The 20,650-nt window shown below is 48.7% G+C and overlaps 1 protein-coding gene across 5 annotated transcripts in view; it reads right to left on the bottom strand.

Moving 5' to 3' along the window:
- The window catches only part of GALNT7 (polypeptide N-acetylgalactosaminyltransferase 7), a 117,598-nt gene that overhangs the window by 38,284 nt on the left and 58,664 nt on the right, over nucleotides 1-20,650 (bottom strand). The window lies entirely within an intron of this gene.

The raw sequence follows: 20,650 nt of genomic DNA, 5'->3' as shown, positions 1-20,650 counted from the left end.
TTCCATCTTTGCTTCACTGTAATTTTCCGGAACTTAATGCATAGCCAGAAGTAAGCTGAAGTTAGTTATCAAAAGGGTTATGCTCAGAGATGGGATGTTATTGTGAAGGTAAGTGAGTGACAGGGAATGTTCATTCTCACCCCGAAGAAGGCAGACAGATGCCAGCAAGTCTCAAACCACCACTCTGGAAAACACTGTAGCTCATTAAACACTGCCAAAGGAACTCAAGGACTGAACAGCTGTGAGATCACAAGTGAGGTGACTCATCAATTTGTTAACTTTTCTCCTCAGAGGCCCTGGGTTTCTAATAGGTGTACAGATGGGCCACACACAAGGGAGACGATGACCCAAAAAGAAAGGAAAAAGGAAAACGGCAACACGAATCTGATCTGTGTGGGGTGGCAGCTGACAGAGCAGTGGGGACCAGGGGTGTGTTGCACGGTGAGAAGAATCAAGGAAGCACCACCAGGCACGAGGAAAGGGTTACTAATCCTTTGTTCTGGCTGGTCCACGGGGATCTGTCCTGCTGAATAATCCTTGTGTGGCACAAACACCGAGCCAGTAGCTCGGTCATCACAGCAAGCAGGGGACCGGTGAAGGAATGTGGCCCTCCCTGCACGGCGCATCTGTGTAAAAACTCCTGCCTGGCTGCGAGGTGATTTTTATTTTCCTCTTCTAAGTTTTCTGTTCAATATATATACTTCCCTCTTTCAGAATATTTAGGAATAAAATTGCTACTTAAGACAACTACAAGTGAACAGAACATCACTTGGTAGCTTCGAAAGCTTCACAAGCATCTAACCCCTGGGCAAGAGGTCCGTCCTGGTACCTCTTTTCTAACTAAAACCATCCCATGAAGGCTTCCCAGACCTGGAGTTCCCCGTTTCCCCCGGCATTCACCCAGTGGGCGGCTTTGCCCCACTGCATCTTTTCTAAGCAGCAGGGGGCACATTTTATAGAAACACTACTATTTATACCCATTTGCATTTTGATTCAATAGTAGGCTATTGGACAGATTTGCAAATTAGACTGCAGGTGCCTGTGTTTCACTGCTGCCATTTTTCCCTCCTGATACCAGCTGGTTAATTATGCCATCGAATCCCATCACCCTGTTACACTGGTAGAGCAGGGGGGCGACACAGAACGGGGTGCAGGAGGATGGCTGTCCCCAGAGCAGACACCCCGCCCAGGGGGGGAACGGGACGCACACACACAGAGATGTGAGAGCTCAGGGCGGGTGGTTAGAAATCTTGTGTGGGGTCCGGCTGCCAGCTCGTGGAGGTTTATAAATCGGAACAGTAAAGTCAGCTCCTTCGAAGTGCCAGGATAGTGTTTCCAGCATCCCTGAATAAGTATGTTTAATTATCAGCATTTTAGATGTGAAGTATTTCATGTGGAAGAAAAATTATACTTCTTCAAAATCCACCCAAAGTCTCAGAAATCAATCTGAAATATTCTGAAGCAGTTTTTAAAAATTATATACATTTTGCAGCAATTGAAATGTGTTCAATTATGTTGCTCAGGGGTAAAAAGGTTTGCCTTTTAAATTCCTCTCAATACCTAAGTGGACATCACTGGTTTATTAACACATACGCCCACCCCCAGTTCCCGCACTCTGTTCCCGCACCCAGTTCCCGCACTCACCCCCAGTTCCCCCCTCTGACAGGCCTGGCCATGTGCCCACCGTGCTTGCCCGGTGTCTGCTGACCGGAGATGAGCTTCATAGCACCGAACCCCACAATGACCTTTTATACTAAGGCCTTCGTGAGCGAGGAAGCCGTTTCTGCAGCTTCCTTATTTCCTAAGACAGTAGGATGCAGAAACCATTTTCCCCCTGCAATTTCTATTCATAAAACACTGTCATTTAAAAAAAGGGCATTTTTTTCCCCTAAGCTGCTAAACTCAAGACCTCAGAGGAGCAATTTAATTGAACTCTGTGGCTATGTAAAGTCTTGTTTTCTGAAGCTGATGCCAGTCTGTTAAGTCTTTCTTTTGGCGAGCACAGACAACCATAAGGGTTACCGTCACAGTTGAAAGGAAACAAGTTTGACTGTATTTGCCTCCTAAGTATTCCCACTTTAATTTTAAAGATCTCTCCATGAAAGGATCCAGAGCCTTACATACTGCCAATAGCAGTACTTTCCTGTACCTCTGCAGAATTGTTAAAAACTAGAGGCTAGGGCTTCCCTGGTGGCTCAGTGGTTGAGAGTCCGCCTGCCGATGCAGGGGACAAGGGTTCGTGCCCTGGTCCGGGAAGATCTCACATACCGCGGAGCGGCTGGGCCCGTGAGCCATGGCCGCTGAGCCTGCGCGTCCGGAGCCTGTGCTCCGCAACGGGAGAGGCCACAACAGTGAGAGGTCCGCGTACCGCAAAAAAAAAACCCAAAAAAAACTAGTGGCTATACTTCAAAGTACATTTCATTACCATTTTGTATTTTCCGGTTCTAGAAATATGCACACATGTACGTTATCTTGCTCTTTTCTGCACAGGACTTTTGTAAATAATTTGCCCACGGGACTTCCCTGGTGGTCCAGTGGGTAAGAGTCCTCACTCCCAATGCAGGGTGCCTGGGTTCGATCCCTGGCTGGGGAACTAGATCCCGCATGCCACAACTAAGCCCCGGTGTAGCCAAAATGAATAAATAAATAAATATTTTAAGAAATTATTTGAAAAAAAAATAACTTGCCCACAATCAGCTGGGGGCGATACCTGCGGTTTTATTGGATCCCGCTGGTACGTGAAACCTTCCCAGCACCAAGCCTGCAACATTCCCTTCTCAAAAGCTGTCCATCCCTCTTCCTGCGTTATGACAGCTGACTTCATGGCCATGGCCCATTAGACTGTGTTGTGCTCCTCTGAAATGAAGGCTGAAGTAAGAGTCAGGTGGGATGGTCTTTGTTCATGTGCTACTGGAAAGAATTTCAATCACTTCTCTAGAGGAAGAGGGGAGATAAAATCTTGAAATTAATAAATGTTCCTGGTAAAAAGTCTAGACTAGTTACTAGGAAATTAAACACTCAATACAGCATCTAACCACATGGGTGAGTGATGCATTGGGGCCTGAGAGTAAGATACTACCACTTTTACACGGTCACCGGTACCTGAGAAACTCAGGTTAGGTCTGCTCATCAACAGAGACTATTTCAGCACTAAATCTAATAAATATTCTGAACAGTGCAGCATACCTCCCGGTTCATGGCCCCTGCGCTGACTGCAGCAGCCTCTGTGAACCCATCCTGGCATGATTCCAGCTCCTTCCTAAGCCTCTTTAGCAAGAAGAGTAAAGGAGGTATGGGGGGAGGGGCGGGAAAGGAAGGGTGGGAGGAAGAAAAGAAAGATGAATGGGGGGGGGGGGTACACTGAATCACAACCAGGCCAGTTTATTTCTGTTCTTTGAATGGAAAATCTTAATAGTCTATGCTCTTTGGTCTTGACATTTCTAAAAGCCATTGTCAGATTTTCCTTCTGGCGTAAATTAACAAGTAAAAATATTTGGTCTATTAGATTTACTATTTTTCAGTGTTACAAAGATTTGCATTTACTCTAATGGGATATTGGGCGCTTTGTCCATTAACTCTATACTAAATATTTCTGTGATTAACCTGCACTCTGTACTCAAATATACAAAAACACAGTGGCTCCTTATTATTCGTGGGTTCTGTCTGTTAATTTGCTTACTCTCTAAAACGTACTTGTAACTCAAAATCAGTACTTGGGACATTTTTGTGGTCATTTGACGACACGTGCAGGGCAGGGAAATGTGAACAGGTGGGCACAGGACGACGCTCTTACTCTGGTACTGTAAACATGTCCTTTACAGCGCCTGTTTAGTCTACTTCTTTCTTTCTTTTTTTAAAAAATTAATTTATTTCTGGCTGTGTTGGGTCTTCGTTTCTGTGGGAGGGCTTTCTCTAGTTGCGGCGAGCAGGGGCCACTCTTCATCGCGGTGCGCGGGCCTTTCACTGTCGCGGCCTCTCTTGTTGCAGAGCACAGGCTCCAGACGCGCAGGCTCAGTAGTTGTGGCTCACGGGCCTAGTTGCTCCGCGGCACGTGGGATCTTCCCAGACCAGGGCTCGAACCCGTGTCCCCTGCACTGGCAGGCAGATTCTCAACCACTACGCCACCAGGGAAGCCCTAGTCTACTTATTTCTTATTTTGTGCTTTTGGTTGCTGATTTCGCTGTTTCACGTGGCCCCCGAGGTTGGGCTGCAGTGCTGTGTGGGGCTCCTATGTGTGTGAGGTTGTGCTGAGCCTGATAGAGAAAGCGTGTGTGTCAGACAGGCTTCCTGCAGTCATGAGTCCTAGGGCTGCTGGCCTTGGATCCAATGTTACGATGCAACAGCACACTAAATAAGGTGCCTTTAAATAGAAACACACACAAAACAAGGTGATGCACAGATCAGTGATGCAAAGGTGCTAGAGGCGTGTGAGCACCTATCCCCGTGTTTCCTCCGGCAGTGACGCTTCTGTATCCCTGACCCTGTGTCCACAGCGGCTTTATGAGCATCACCACCATGAATGATGAGAACTGACTGCCCATCAAAATGCACACGCACAGAAGCTAACATGTCAGTGGCCAGCTATGAAGCCTGTCACTCTGGACTGCCCACTACAAAGGGGAAGCATGGGGGGGGGTGGATTTCTATTTACGGGCAAACGCTTCTGGCTGTCAAAACAACCTGCAGGGTGTAAGAGGTAGAGACTGAATTACATTCTCTCCATTAAAATTAAATTTATGCTTCGAAAACATTTATTAGACCAAAGAATAAAACTTTAACCAGTAGGGTCATAAAAAGTCACAGTAAGCTGGGAACATTCTGTAAGATATTCAGGGAAGCTTTGTATAAAAATGTGCCTTGAAAACTGCAGGAAGCTGTCAAAAGAAGAGAAAAAGAGATTGAGAGAACAAGAAAAGAGAGAGAGAAAGACACAGAGAGAGAGAGAGAGAGATTTTCAGCACTTCGCAGCGGTAGGAACAGAGAAATGAGCCTGTTTCACTGGCAAACCTACCCTTTTAAAGGACAACGTGGTCTCTTGCTTACATGACAGTATAGGCTCCAAAGAAGCTTAGAGTCAGAAGAAATACAGGGTTAACTTGGAAAACAGATCTACCTCTTATGTGACAGTGAGGGTGACGCGTCCTAAGGATGTGGCTGAACACACACCTCGTGCGATGCGAGACCCTCGCAGAGCAAGAGCTTTTGTAGGGACTCTGCCACACCAGGCGGGGGTGACCTCCGACAAGTGGGGCTCACGTTACCGACTGTGTCACATGCCTTTGACGTTCTTTATCACATTTAATGCTCACAATAATTTTATGAGCCAAGTGCTATCACCCACATTTGCCAGAAGAGGCTCTTCTGACCCCTCTCAGCTCTGTGTGAGGTCCCCGCCTCTCTGCATCCGTGGGCCTGGGGCTCCCAGGCACCCGCGGCCCCTTCTCCTTGGGCTCAGGCCCAGCCCGCTGCCCCAGCCACTCCAGGGCAGGGCCACTGCAGAGCCCACTGGGTGGGGGGCTGCCAGCTCCGACACCCCTCGGCCATGGAGATGCGCCATCCGGGAGGTCTACAGACAATTTAGGGAAAAGCTCCTTCGCAGCATCTCCTCAGCACTCAGGTGACAGGGTTGCACGACATTGGTGGGTCTGCCAGATCCCTTAACACTGACCCTCTGCTCGGGGACCACACCCACCTGGCCCTCTGCTCTCCCTAGAACGGCTTCTTCCAACTTAGATACAAGCAGAGGCCCTTGCTACAATGAGTCAGGATTTTCAGTGCCTACAGTTAAAGAGAGTCACTTTGCAATTGATAAGATACTCCCCTTTTACGCAGACGTAGAGAATGGACTTGACACGGGGCGGGGAAGGGGAAGCTGGGACGAAGTGAGAGAGTGGCATGGACATATATACACTACCAAACGTAAGATAGCTAGCTAGTGGGAAGCAGCCGCATAGCACAGGGAGATCAGCTCGGTGCTTTGTGTCCACCTAGAGGGGTGGAATAGGGAGGGTGGGAGGGAGGGAGACGCAAGAGGGAGGGGATATGGGGATGTATGTACGTGTATAGCTGATTCACTCCGTTGTACAGCAGAAACTAACACACCATCGTAAAGCAATTATACTCCAATAAGGACGTGAAATAAATAAATAAAAGGATACTCCCCTTTTGTTCCTAAGTAGAACATTTTATTACTGCAAAGACGCTTCATAAACACAGAGCACAGATAACATGCTTACACGACTCTGATGAGCAGACCTCCCTGGCCTTCTACACGTGTGGAGAGAGGCCCAGGGAGACAGCACGCCTCCTGTGGCTGGGTCATCCTGGAGACGTGCCTGCTCTGGATTTCCAGTTCCCTGTCCACGAAATGAAGGAACAGTGACCTCTCCGGCCCCCTTTGGCTCTAGAATTCTGAGTCAATGGAATATTCCACAGATGACGAGCACGGCTCCTAAGGTGCCCGCGCCATTCCCTGCGAAAGCTGCCATGTGATCGCGAAAGTGGGATCTCGGGCCCTGGTTCCCATCCACTGTGACTGCTGGTTTGCTAACCGTGTCATCACGGGGCAGAGGCTGCTGAGGCTCCAGCATAAGCCACACGAGGAAGCGCAGGGAGTGATGAGCTTTCAGAACATAAAGCAAGTCTTTCATGCTCTAAAAACCATGAATATACGTATGCACTTTGCGTGCGGAAAGAACATGACAAATATTCACCAAACAGTAGCTGCCTCTGGAAGGGGAAAGAGGGGACCCCTTCCTTGGTCGATGCGGCAAAATGGGCTTCCTCCACCCCCGGGGCTGGCACGCAGGAAGGGTAACAGGGGCAGCTCTCCCAACAGGATCCTGTCCTGGAGATGCTGGCAGGGTTGGTCTTGGTGACACGGAATGGCTGACTGCCTCCTGGTTCATCCGTCCTGGTCCCCTTCCTCCTTCTGTGGAAACCAAAGAAGGGTGAGCCTGGGGTCCTGGCTCACCCTGAGGACCTCACCTGCCGGCCGGCCTGAGGTCTCCCCGCCAGGGCAGGACAGTGTCATGTTGCTGCAGGGCTGGAAACGATGCAGCACGTGCCTCTGCCTGGATTCTGCATCTATTGTGACTTTCCAGGAAGAGCTGTCACACCTGGTAGGGCCTCAGGGCCCCCGGGGGCAGAAAGAGGCGGTACCCACACTCGGCTCAGCTGGAGTGATAACAGCTGCACACCAGCTGCTTGCTGGCTGGTTCTACTTGGCTCTGCATCTAGAGGAACGTGAGGAAGACCCAGGGGAGGATGTAGAAACGTAGAAAAAAGTACTTTGAAAACAGAAAAGACCTTGGTGGACGCCTAGTTCAGTGGTTTCCAAACCAGACGGAGGAGCCGGGGGGTGGTTTCAAGGAGATGCGAGAACCAGAGCACAGAGGTGCTCCCTAGAAAGCCGTCGGCAGAGAGGCTTCTGCCGACTCTGTGCAGGAAATGAACTAAAAACACTGACCACCCTGTCTCTTTACAGATGAGGAAACGAGACTCAGAGAGGACTGTGGGGCGGTGTGTCCTCAGAGAACTCCCGCCCTGTCAGGACAGAGCTGTGTCATCCGCGTGTTACACTTCATAGTGGATACTGATGGGACAAAGAAGACAATTCGGTCGTCCCGCAGGGTCTGCTTTGTCTTATCGATGACATTTTGTCCTGTATCATAACCACTCACGTCTTAGTCTTAGTTACTATGGCTTTGAGTGCATTCTTCTGATTCCATTGTATGCCTGCTCAAAGTTTTGCAATCATTAGAATAGAAATAATAAGTGCCTTCTGACTACTCAGGTATTATATAGAAGACTTTTGTTTAAATGCAAGAGGGGGTGAAAATAATCAATGCATGGCAAGTCCTCAGGTTGCTATAGTTCCCTCATTAAAAACTTGGTCCCAGGCTTCCCTGGTGGCGCAGTGGTTGAGAGTCCGCCTGCCGATGCAGGGGACACGGGTTCGTGCCCCGGTCTGGGAAGATCCCACATGCCGCGGAGCGGCTAGGCTCGTGAGCCATGGCCGCTGAGCCTGCGTGTCCGGAGGCTGTGCTCTGCAACAGGAGAGGCCACAACAGTGAGAGGCTCGCATACAGTAAAAAAAAAAAAAAAAAAAAAAAAAAAAATTGGTCCCAAGACTAATTTTAACTCCAAAACTTAATTTTTTTTGTCTATATAAAAACTGCAGATGATAAAGCACCATTTTCTGTCTGGTAATTTGCTTAGGGGGAAGGTGTTGCATGGACTAGCTTTATAGATGTCCCCAACCAATGAGTGAGCAGTTTAGAAGCTAACTTAGGTCACCTGAATCATGTCTGACCAAACGTTTTCATCATGTTAATACTACTGACCTCATTTTATGATACATTTATATGATACAATTATATGATAATTTATATTATCTGTAGAATTTAGAAAACATAGACAACTCGTGTGCACTGTGCTATGAATTCCTGAAATTGTGATCAATACAAAATATTGATTTAATAAAGTATCCAACTAATAAACTGTTGAACTTTGAACCTTGGGGTCTGAATCCCTGTTTTCTCCCATGAGTTCCTTTTCTGAATCATTTAAATTATTACGATGACGGTAAACTACTCCAAATTTGGGGGCTGATCGCATCATACCATTTGAAAACACTGCTGTCCCAAGAATAGTAAAGCTGGTCTTTTTTCTTTCTTTTTTTTTGGCTATTACTTTATCCCTTAGTCCCATGTAATTAGAGATAGGATCTCATTCATACTGTCAGGCCACCTACCCTTTTGTAGATGTTCTAGCACTTCTGTAATATAAAATCAAGTTCTTATTTATCAATTAATTAAAATAGAGTTCAATTAAATTTTGGATTAAGGATTTAATGATCTAAATCATTGATAACCCTAGAATCTGGTGAAATTACCAACGAATCAGGTAGAAAAGATCTCCTTGAACTTTATAAAATGTCACTGTATTCGTCAACGATAAAACTAGAAGACTGAAGACGACAATTTTTTTTTTTTTTTGCGCTACGCGGGCCTCTCACTGTTATGGCCTCTCCCGTTGCGGAGGACAGGCTCCGGACGCGCAGGCTCAGCAGCCATGGCTCACGGGCCTAGCCGCTCTGCGGCCTGTGGGATCTTCCCGGATCAGGGCACGGACCCGTGTTCCCTGCATCGGCAGGCGGACTCTCAACCACTGCGCCACCAGGGAAGCCCGACAATTTTTTTTTGAAGTCTCATTATTTTTATTATTCATCTAGTTGATTCTAAAAATCTGTAACAGTGGTTCACAAAGTACGGTCCACAGATCCCTGGGGCCCCAAGACACTTTTCGGTTAGGTCAAGATATTTTCATGATAATATTAAGACCTTAGTACCTTTTTACTATGTTGATCTTTAATCTGATGGCACAAAAGCAAAGGTGGGTAAAATCGCTGGTGCCTTAAGGCAAAGCAAGGTAATGGCACCAGCAGGTTCCTGTGATGGTGATGCCCCTCACCCTGCCACAGCCAGCGTTAAAGCCAGTGCTGCTTACACTGCATGTCCTGGATGAAGGAGTGAGTCTTCCTTGGGGAGGGTTTATAATTTTTACTCAATCTCAGCCCTGAGCACATGCTTCAACGTCCTGTGAGACAGGTGGGAGGCGTGCAGAAAGGGTTTCTGTTCCCACCGAGGACGGCGGTCATCTCGAGGATGAACACCATGCGCCTGAGCTCCCGAACCCACCGAGTCCCTCACAGAACGCCGCTGCACTTGAAGGGACCTGCAGACAAACCGAGGCCAGCCAGGCTTGGGGATCTGGCATTTCCTCAAACACAGATGAAGGGAGCCTGTCACTTCAAGGAAAACAACTGACATTATTCGCTGCCGATGATAAAACTTGAACTTTCAAGCAAAACTTAGGCTCTTGGAATTATGACAGCATCCCAGGAGTTGAAGACTTTTCTGATGAGATCGATGATGACATTAACACGTGGGGCTTTGTTGTGCTTACAGTACAATGAAACTGTCAGTATCTGGAAGATCTGCATTGCTCAGGAAACCAGTATTTTCCAGATGGCCAACACGTGATGCTACAACGTCATGTAAGAGCAGAAGGCCCGTCTAAGGGCGAGACCGACTAACAACAGGGTAGGGAAGGGTCCTCTGAGGGATTCAGATTCTACATGGCAATTACTTTAAAAAAGCTACCACTTGTGTTTTGGTGTAGTATCAACGAAGAATATCTACAACTATCTGAAAAGGAGATTAGATTGAAAGCACTCCTTTTTCCAATTACAAGTCTGTGCAAGGCCAGATTTTCTTCATCCAAGACAGCATATGGGCACAGACTGAACGCAGAATTCAGCAGTCTTCTACAAACCAGACATTCAAGGCACTGGAAAAAATCCAGGGCAATTCTACTCTTACCAGACTTTTTTTTTGGAAAATTTAGTTATTTTTCATAAAATATGTTAACATGTAATAGCTTTTTCTTATTATTATTTGAATTTAAAACTTCTGTTTTAATTTCAGTATGGTAAATTGTGATAGAGATAGCCCATATAAAAAAACCTTAATAATCTGGGGCTATCGATAATTTTTAAGCAGGTAAAGGGGGCCTGACCAAGAAGGTGAAGAATTGCTGGTCTATAGGCTATGAACAGGCCAAGCTGTTAAAACAGGTGGACTGTTACATGTTCTACTTTCACATAATTCATTCCAATACTTGCTGATATGTAACTAAAATATCAATTCCTACAATGACCCAGATAAGTACGGTACAAAATTATCTTCAGAGGTCAAGAATATAAGCATCATCAATATTTTTCTCGTTACTTGGAATAATTTCACTCGCAAGTATTAGTAATTCTCCCGATTAGAAGGAAAGGGAATGGAAACAAGGGATAATTCAAGGGAATGGGTTGAATAACTTAGAATAAAGCTCAGAGAAATATGCACCAAATTCTGAAAGCGTCATCAGTGGCCCCCACTGACTGAAAGGTGGACGAGGTAAAGGGCAGGATAGGGCCTTTTTACAGTGGGATGACGGGCGGCTATCTCCATTCCACCCCCAGTGTTTGTCATATTAAGAGAGAGAGAGAGAGAGAAAGAGAAAGAGACCCATGTGTCCAGGAATGATTACTGAAACACCACTGATAATGTTCAGATGTTCTGCCATGATGTAGCCTGAGACCCATCACAAAACCCTCGCTGCTAATACCTAACTTCATTTCACCTTCATTTATCTGGCGGTTCAACCGATCTGTGCCTGCTGTCCCCACAATGTTCTAAGTCCCATCTCTGTTCTTTCCACTGTGTTACACACCCTCCACCCCTGCTTGGCACCTCTGGCCAACGTTACCTTGACTGGCCCCTTAGAGCAGTAGGGATTATTAACCAGGGGGGATTCTGCCCTACAGGGCCATGTGGCACAGTCTGGAGACACTCTGGGCTGTCACAGTTAAAGACAGGGAGGGGCGGTGTGTGTCACAGGCATCGGTTGGGTGGGCACAGTCCAGAGATGAGGTTGAACATCCTACAAGGCACAGGACAGTCCGCCTGACAGAGACCATCAGTAGTGCCGAGACAGAGAAAACCCGGCTTAGAAGCAGGAAAGGATCCTGCAGTAATGACATATAAGGCCTCTGCCTTTTACCTTTTTCTAACTTTCTGTTCTCCTCTTTCAAACAGTTAATGTGATGTATATACTGTAATATCCACCTCCACCCCCGACCCTGCTGCCCCGGGCCACTGGTTTAGCGTCACTAACAAGGCAAAGCGGTGTGGAAGCCCGAACTGGGATCCCGCCACCCCAATCTTCTAGTTAATGTGACCTTCAAGTTATCTGCTTCTGAGACTCAGTTCCATCCTCTACAAATACAGAGAAAAAATAATAATAATAACGCTGTTTCCGCACAGTTATGAGGATGGGAGACAGCGTGTCAGAGAACGGAGCTCACTGCCAGACATACAGCAGGCGCTCCACAAGTGCACAAGGGTGCTGTTGACCCCCACGGGCACTAACTGAGCACCCCTTTCTCCACCAGCCGCTGCAACGGAGAAGTACGGAACGAAGAAGCGGCATCGCGGCGACAGCTCCTCATCTGGGAGTAAAAGACAGGCTTGGACCTCAGGTAAGGCGACCGAGAAACATCCCCACCGCTTGAACAAGTGTAAATGAGCGCCCCGGGGCTGGAGCCTGGAGTCCTGCGGTCACGGCACCGTCCCAGCCCGCGCTCGGCCCCAGCCGAGGCTGCGCCACGGTGCCACAGGCAGCCAGACCCCAACCGAGGTGGCTTCAGCCTCTGCTCAGGACAGACCCTTCGCGGTGTGCCTTGAATAAGAGCACCCGATGCTACTTCCCCATTCAGCCGGCGTTCACACGGCCCGGAGGGACAGCCGGCAGGAAGGAGTTCGCGGGCTTCCCCCGTCCTGCTGCTCCCCGCTCTCCCAGGAGAAGCCCCAGCAGGCCTGCACCGAGCGCGTCCGCCGCTGGGGGGAGCGCCTGCCTCGCGAGACGCGACGCAAGCGCGGGGCGGTCCCGTCTTTCGCGGGAGACCCCCCCCACCCCCAACCTCCTGCGTCTGCGGGGACCGTGGCGTATCCCCAGGGTCTTAGGAACCTGGAGCTCAGGCGCTCAGATCTGTCTCCGGAGCCCTTTTTCCCGGCTCTGGTTTGCTCGCTGGGACTTGCCTTTCTGCAGTACGTGCAGGTGTTTTGCTTCTGATTGAAACGGCAGTGCTCATTCTACAGCGAGTTACTGGGTTATTAAAAAATGAGTCTCCTCCACATTGGCTACGTTTGGGACAGTGGACGCTCCCCTGGGATTCCATGAAGAGGAACGCAAAACCGTGGCCATTTCCCAGTGATGAACTAAAGATATTACTGAATGTGAACTGTGTTTTTATATCATTTTAACTCATGTAATAACTTGTTCCTCTTGTATGTTGCAAGGATGACAAAAGAGCAATTCTATTTGTGATACTAAGTGCATTTTTAACATATTTGGCTTCAAGTGAGCAAAGGTGATGGACTTACTGACAAGTGTACCCAGGGAGTCATACAAGTTATTCCTGTTGCTCCTCCCCCAGGCCCTGCTTGAGAGGAAACAGCGCTGCTGACCCACCTCACAGCTCTCCCCAGGGACCTTCCCCGCCCGGAGGGGGAGCTGTCAGAACTGCCCCCCTGCACGGCAGGCCCCCACGACAGCTGTTCTCTTGCTCTCTGGACAGCCCCTGCCTGACTGGTCCCACCTCACCTACACCCACTCGCATGGCTGGCCTTCTCTCCTGGAGCCTGATCAGTAAAAATGCCTACGTACTCGCCCCGGGCCCAGCTGGTGGTTGCTGGTACTGTGCTTCCAGAACAAACGGTTGGTTTATGCGTGGCCTAAAAATAGCCAGCTTCAGGTAGATGATGCCTCTTAAGTGTGGGCAGCACCTCGCTGGGTGTTTGGCTTTGACTCACTGCAACAGGCGCACTTCTGCTCCAATGCCATACACATTTTTTCCCCTGGAAGGCCTTCTGTTTTGTAAAATCATGCAGAAAGAAAGAGAAAAAAGAAGAAAACAAAGGAAGGAAGGAAGGAAGGAAGGGAGGAAGGAATGGAGGAAGGAAGGAAGAAAGAGGACTTAAAGGAACAACAGGGCTAGGACCAGACCACTGGAAACCCAGGGCGCATGGGGACCAGGGCCCTAAAGAAACCAAAGTCAATCAGTTAAAATCGCTACCAACGTGCAGTTTCATCACAGCTCATCCCTTGCATCCGCGCAGCCTTAAAGCCCGGGGGCTCATCTTCTCCTTGTGCAGGTCCTGGGAGATATTATCTTCTAGCGCAGGGCAGTGATACCAGAACTAAAAGGTGGTCCAGGGCAGCCTTTCTCCTCCATCATGTTCTGCTTGGCTTCTCGGGGACCCCTAGGGTCCACGCCGCCCAGCACAGTGCAGCGCCAGTGTCCTGAGGACCTCACCCCGTTCCTGGCGCTAGAGAGAAAGACTTTCTTCTCCGGATCTTCATAAATACACTGTCCTGGCGGTCACTTTAACTGTGGGACACCTTGCCGGCCCACCTCCAAACATCACCACGCAGGAGGAAATGGAGGACCCCCAGGACCACTTCCCTGTTTACCAAACACCCGAGGGCCCTACGCACAGGGGACACAGTGAGGGACCAGGCTGAATCTGACGGTCTGGTGGCCGAAGCACCAGGGGTCGTGCCAGCCTCCGGGTGGAAGGGCCCATGCCTGACGTCCACCGGGCACTGTGGCAGTTCAGACGCTCCCTGCTGAGCGACTGATGACTTTTTAGCAGAGGATAATGACCAAACACTCTGAAATGACCGTCAGCTCCAAATCTCAGATGCTCTAGTAGGAAAGGGTACCAAAACCCTCCCCCCCTTCATCTCCATGTCAGAGCTCTGGATGGGTGGGAAACTCACCCTGGAGAGAAAGAAAGAGTCAAGGTCTCCCTGACTCTGTCACTGGGGTGGGATGTAACCAGGTACCTCGCAGTGCCTCCATGCACACAGCTAGCCTCCAGGGACTTACTGTAAACTCCCGGTTGGGGGTGGAGAGCTGTGCGAAAACAAGTCAAGCACCCGGGGTTACACTTTTACCAGGCAAACCCTGTCCTTTTGTAACGTGGTGGGTGGGGTGTGTGGGGAGATGAAGCTATGTTCATGGGAGAGACCTCAGTGATCACATGGGGTCTCGGCAGTACAGAAACGTCCCCCCTGGGGACGGGAGCCACCCCTGCAGGCTGCTGAGGAGGGGGGTTCGAGGCTGCTGGTACCCTGCTAACGGTGGCCCGGAGCAGCAGATGACCTCCATGTCCAGTTTCTGGAGGCAACCCTCTAAACTGCTGTGTGAACTGGGGGTGACCTAAGTCACCCCAATAGCTCCAGTAACTCCCATTTGGCTAAATACGGCTCCTGTGGTCAGCCAGGACCTGGAACAAAAATCGGCTGTGCCCCCATCATTGAGAAAATCCCAAAGTGCAGAGTGTGTGTGTGTCTGTGTGTGTCTGTGTGTGTGTGTGTGTGTGTGTGTGTGGTGTGTGTGTGTGTGTGTGGTGTGTGTGGGGTGTGTGTGTGTGTGGTGTGCGTGGTGTGTGTGGTGTATGTGGTGTGTGTGTATGTGGTGTGTGTGTGGTGTGTGTGGTGTGTGTGTGTGGTGTGTGTGTGTGGCGTGTGTGTGTGGCGTGTGTGTGTGGTGTGTGTGTGTGGTGTGTGTGTGTGGTTGTGTGTGTGTGGTGTGTGTGTGTGTTGTGTGTGTGTGGTTTCAGACGTGTATGTTTAGAAGAGAAAGAAGAAAAGAAACTAAGTATCAGAACACAATTTATGCTTAAAGTTCATGTGGAAAACCTCTGAACTCAGAAAAAAGTGGCTCCCAAGAGTAAAAACTTTCAGGCCAGTTAGAAAGCAACACTTTTTGGATGTAAAAGCAGCCATGTCCACTGCAGGTCACCTGAAACCAATGTCAAATGTGCTTCCTGCAGATTAGCTCTACTGCTGCCCAACTGCAGTCTGGAAAATGAGACGTGCTTTGGGTAAAATCCGAGAGAGGGAAGGGGTGCACGCCAACGGTCGCGACCCGTGCCGTTTGCATGGCGTCGTACAGAACCAGCGCTCACTGTGCTAACAGAAACTAGGACGCAGCACTGAAGTGCATGTGCACATACGTGATCCCATACACATGTGTGTCCATGATGCACAGACAATTCTAATAATTCGTTTTAACCTCTTACGAGCGGCTCCTTACATTTAGTCAGTGTTAATGGAAACCCATGGGTCACAATGTATAGGAACTGAAATTAGAAAAGAACCCTATAGCCTATTTTGAAAATACCAACTATTTGATAAATTATATTACTATATTCTACACAAAGGTATCAAAGAAAGCCCTTAACACAGACGGAGAATGAAAAAAGCTCACGACCATAACTACCTTAAATAAAATTAAATATCAGTATTCTGGTATCAGGTAAGAAGAGAATTACCTAGTGTATAAGGCAGGAATGTCAGTGTATAGTATCTTTAAAAAACCACCTCAGTTTCTCACAGACAAGCTTAACAAAGTTATTAACAATCATATTAACATTTGCATGGCTCTTAGAGTTTTTGAAGCACTTTAACATCTATTATTTCGCTCTGTCAATGCAACTGAGATAGCTTTCTACAAAATAGAAATGCAACAGGAGTGCAGGCAGGAGGAAAGGTTAAACAGTAGAAGCAGATGAATTTGTTCAACAAGTCAAGATACTTATTAATTCATTTGTTTGAAACAAAATAGCTTGGATTAGATACCCCTGTTTGTCTGCCTTCTTGGGCAGAGAAAGGGCAAGAATAATTTCCACATATTTGCATCCGCCGTTAGTTCACAGTAAAGGAAATAAAATCCTACGCTTTATTAGAAGAAAACCTAAGGTAACCGCAAACAGCACTTCCCACAAGTGGGCTCGGCCCCCTGCGGGGCTCAGCACGGGGGAGGGGCACTCGCCCGAGGCCCAGGTCTGGGGCACAGGTGCTCTGTGCAGAGCAGCTTGTTCTGATCCTGCCCCCTCCTTGGTCAGTGGTGGCCTTCTCCCTGTTTCTGAGCTTCAAAGCCTTGTACCGATGTCTGATTCCTCCTTCCCCTCCGTCAGCTGCCGGCACCTCCTGTTCTAACTCTTGTTCTCCCCCTGAGTCTCCTTAGTCTGGTTCTGGGGCCTTCACTCAGGTTCCTACTGTGATACTACGGACCATCTACCAGGTCAGGCCCCCACCCGCTCCGGACACCCCAGCAGCCTGACACTCCTCAAGTTCTCTCGGTACCCCTTCAGTGGGTCTTCCCTGCACCGCATTCAGTGCAGACTGTGAAGAGCGGCACTGGGGGCCTGCAAACGCCACCCTCTCTGTCCTACCAGCTGTGTCTCTATGTCTCTGCACTCACTGCCCCATCCACGTAAGCCACGGCACCGGACTTCCTCCCGGTCCACGTCTACCGTCCTGCCCTCTACACCTGTAACCTCCTCCTGGGAAACCTCCTCATCGACGGGCCCGTCCCTAGTGCTCACCCCGTAAATCCTTTCCTGACTTCCCTGTAACTCAGCGCGGCCCCCCTCTCCTTCCCTCAGGCTCTTTACGTCGCGGTAACCTTTCCCTTCTCCCCAGGGATAGATGGCGAGCCCCTTGAAGGCAGGGACTGTACTTTCTTATTGCTGCATCCCTGACGGGCTAGCACAGTGCCTCGTTTATTGGAGAGACTCCATCTCCGCTGAGCTGTGCAGAAAATCATGTATGTTTTTTTATAGAACACAAGCGTGAAGACAGGTGAGGTCATTCTTGGCTCAAGCCTTTAGAAAAGAAGGAGGCCTCCCGTTCCCTCCAAACACTGTTACTCACCCTCCTAATGAGCGATCAACAGCCAGTAAGTGACTCAGCCCGGGGATGTGATTCAAAGCTGCAACAGACGTGAGCCTGAGTCACACTGGCAGCTGGGCAGTTCTGTCCTGCTTTTCATCCGAAAAGCCGGAGGGAACGGCCACAAGAACGAGCGAGTGAACCAGGGGCAGATGTTGTAACTGGACAAACAGCTCGAAGCTGGGTTTCCAAGCGTGGCAGGTGGCTCATTATGCGTGACAGAGGCAAGAGAGCAGGCTAATCAGGCCTAGATCCCACAGCTGCGGAGATTCAAGCCCTGTGCAGTACGTGCTCCGGGGGGACCGAGTGTGAGGGAGGGCGTGTGTGTGAGGTGGGCCCGTGGGATGCTTTCCCTTTGCCGGTAGAGCAGAAAAGTGCTAATATGCACATCAGATACTACGTGAAAATTAGCAGTGCTGTATTTGCTGTTGACCTTTTTATTTTGGCGAAAACTCTTAAGATTGACCACGTTCTAAATTATGAATAACTCAACTTAGAAATTATTTACGAGTCTACACTGAATTTTACAGTGTTCAAACAGGAAAGAAGCCTATCCCATTTTTTAAAAAAGGGTGAGAAAGAATCAAATTTAAAAAATAATCTGGATTGAGTTAAAAAATCTTCTGGGAGTATGTTTGCACATTTTGAGTATAAACAAAAGTTTTCTCACTAACACAGAATTTTAGAAAGGGGTTTAGGATCATCTGCTAAGATAGCCTCGGTCCTTTTATCTGACTGGGGACACAATCCTTGCAGGAACATGCAATAATCTTATTTCTAAGCGCTGCTCCAGTTATGCCAGAGAAAAGAACAAAGAAATGATCAGCCTATGGAAAGGCATGGCAGGAGGAAGGAAGGAACATTAGAGGAAAGAAGAAAAGAAGGAAGGTGACGGGTTGGGGGGCAATGCAGTTAGGAAAGACAGCGAAAGGCAGGAAGAAAGACGACTGTAGGAGAGCAAGACCCAGAGAGATGGGAGCTTCAGAGGCGCCTGGCATGTCTGAAATCATCAAAGGGCACGAAGGCTTTGCCATCAAGGGAGGTGCGAGGAGATGCAAGATGATGCAGACACGGCGGTGTGGGGGGAATCCACACTTTCCAAAAAGCAACAGAGGACCTCAAAGCTGCATAGTTACAGAAACATTCAAGGGTAGACAAACTGTGACCTGAAGAAAGTGCCACAGCAATTAAGAAAGAAACAGCCACTAATACTTAAGTTTCTAACCCCCAGGCGTGTGGTACGACTTTTAGTCTATTATGTCCTTTAATCCCAATGCCAATCCAGGGGGTAGGCATGGGTAGACCCACGTGATGGATCAGGTAACTGATAGGGAGGGTAAGGAGCTGGTCTGAGATCTCGCGTCTGGTAATGGAGCCAAGGTCTGATCCCAGCGGACTCCTTCATTCACTCACTCATTCATTCACTCTCTCAACAGATGTTCACCACTGGACACGGCCAAGCTCCTGGGTGTCACTTACTGGAAGTAGCTGGTGAAGAAAACAGACAAATTCCTTGCTCTCGGGACCTTATCATCTAGTAAGAAAGACAGTCAATAGCTAAATTAACCAATGTCTAATTATAAAATTTGAGAGATACTAGGAATGAAACGGCCAGAGAGGAGTAATGGAAAATAAAGCAGGCCAGAGAGTCTGACGGAGCCTGAGGGTTGGGAAGGGGCCACAGAGGAAGGAAAAAGCCCACAGAGGTGAGGGAGGTCGGGGGGGGGGGGCGTGCAAACGCCCCCCCGCGGGAGAAGACGCACGGCCAGAGCGAGGTGGGCAGGCCCGGAACGTTTTATTCTAGGTGCTCTGGGAAGGCAAAGAATGATGTTACCCGGGCTAGGTGTGAACAGGCAGGAGGCGCTGGCGGGGTTCTAGGAGAGATGACAGTGGCGTGGCCGTGGCTGGTGACAGGGGAGGTGGAAGGGTGGACTGGAGACGGAGCGTGGTGGCAGGAAGAAGAGGCCTGGGGGACAGAAGGGATGTGAGGGGCGCAGGAGGGGGAGCCACCGAGAACCACGCTAGTCCTGGGCGCTGCCCTGCCGTGTATGCATGTATGCCTTTGATCTTCTTGGCATGCTTCTTTCTTCCTTTTTTAAAATTATAGTTGATTTACAATGTTTCAGGTGTACAGCAAAGTGATTCACTCACATATGTACATATATATATACATATGAATATATCTGTTCTTTTTCAGATTCTCTTCCATTATAGGTTATTTCAAGATACTGAGTATAGTTCCCTGTGCTATACAGTAGGTCCTTGTTGGTTTTCTATTGATATCCTACATCTTAGCACATTTCTTATACCGAAGAGTGAGCTAGATTTTAAACTGATTTTCAAACTGGTGTTTTACTTGTGTATCTTTTATATTTAATTCATGTGCTAAAATCTCCGTTTCCACGCTGAGCTCCCCCTGGGATGGCCACCCTGCCCTGGTCCACACTGTCCACGAAAGGATGGGGCAGAGCAGGGAGAAGTCCTTTCTAACCGGGCCACCTGGGGTAGGACCACAGCTCTGCCATTTCTCTGGGCAGATACAGAGAAGTCACAGCGCTAAGCCTCAGACTTCACATTCACACGTGGCAACTCTCTCACCGTTTGCTTGTGAGAATCAAATAAGATCACTTGCAGGAAGTCCTGGCCTGTAGCAGGAAGTCAGTGTTAGACTCTCCCCTTCCTTTCCTTCCCCATAATGGTAAGGAGAAGGCCATCAAGAGGTCCTCCGAGAACCCCCCCCGTGACAGACGCACGGTCTGAGACTGTCTCGGGTAACTGGGATGCACTCCAGGGAGGACTGCAGATCCCGTGTGGGGTCCTGAAGTGTCCATGCACGGCAATTCTCGCTCTATAACAACGACCTCAGCCCCTGCCTAGGGGGGCTGCCAGATAAAATACAGGATGCACGGTTAATTTGGCTTTCAGATAAACCACAAGTATTTTTAATGTATAAGTATATTCCAAACACTACTTGGGACATACTTATACTAAACATTTTCCATTGTTTAACTGAAAGTAAATTTGACTGAGCATCTGCTATTTTTTTTTTCTTTCTAAATATGGCAAATCTGCGACCAGGCAAATCTCTGCATTGATCAGGAATAACTGCTCCCACACTCTCCCTTCACAGTCCCCCGAGATGCTCCAATTCTTCTCTGTACTAGAGGTTATGTCCCTCACCACCCTGGTTCTCTACTGCTTCTCTTTCTTTCTTCTCTGCATATTTCATGCACCCCCCTCTCACTCCTATCATATCAATATAGGAAGGTCCAAAGTCTCTGGAGTAGCCCTCTGG

Source organism: Tursiops truncatus, chromosome 6 (assembly GCF_011762595.2).
Source record: "Tursiops truncatus isolate mTurTru1 chromosome 6, mTurTru1.mat.Y, whole genome shotgun sequence".
Taxonomy (NCBI): Eukaryota; Metazoa; Chordata; class Mammalia; order Artiodactyla; family Delphinidae; genus Tursiops; species Tursiops truncatus.
Note: the sequence above shows the minus strand (reverse complement) of the source record. Positions and strands in the feature narration are given on the sequence as shown.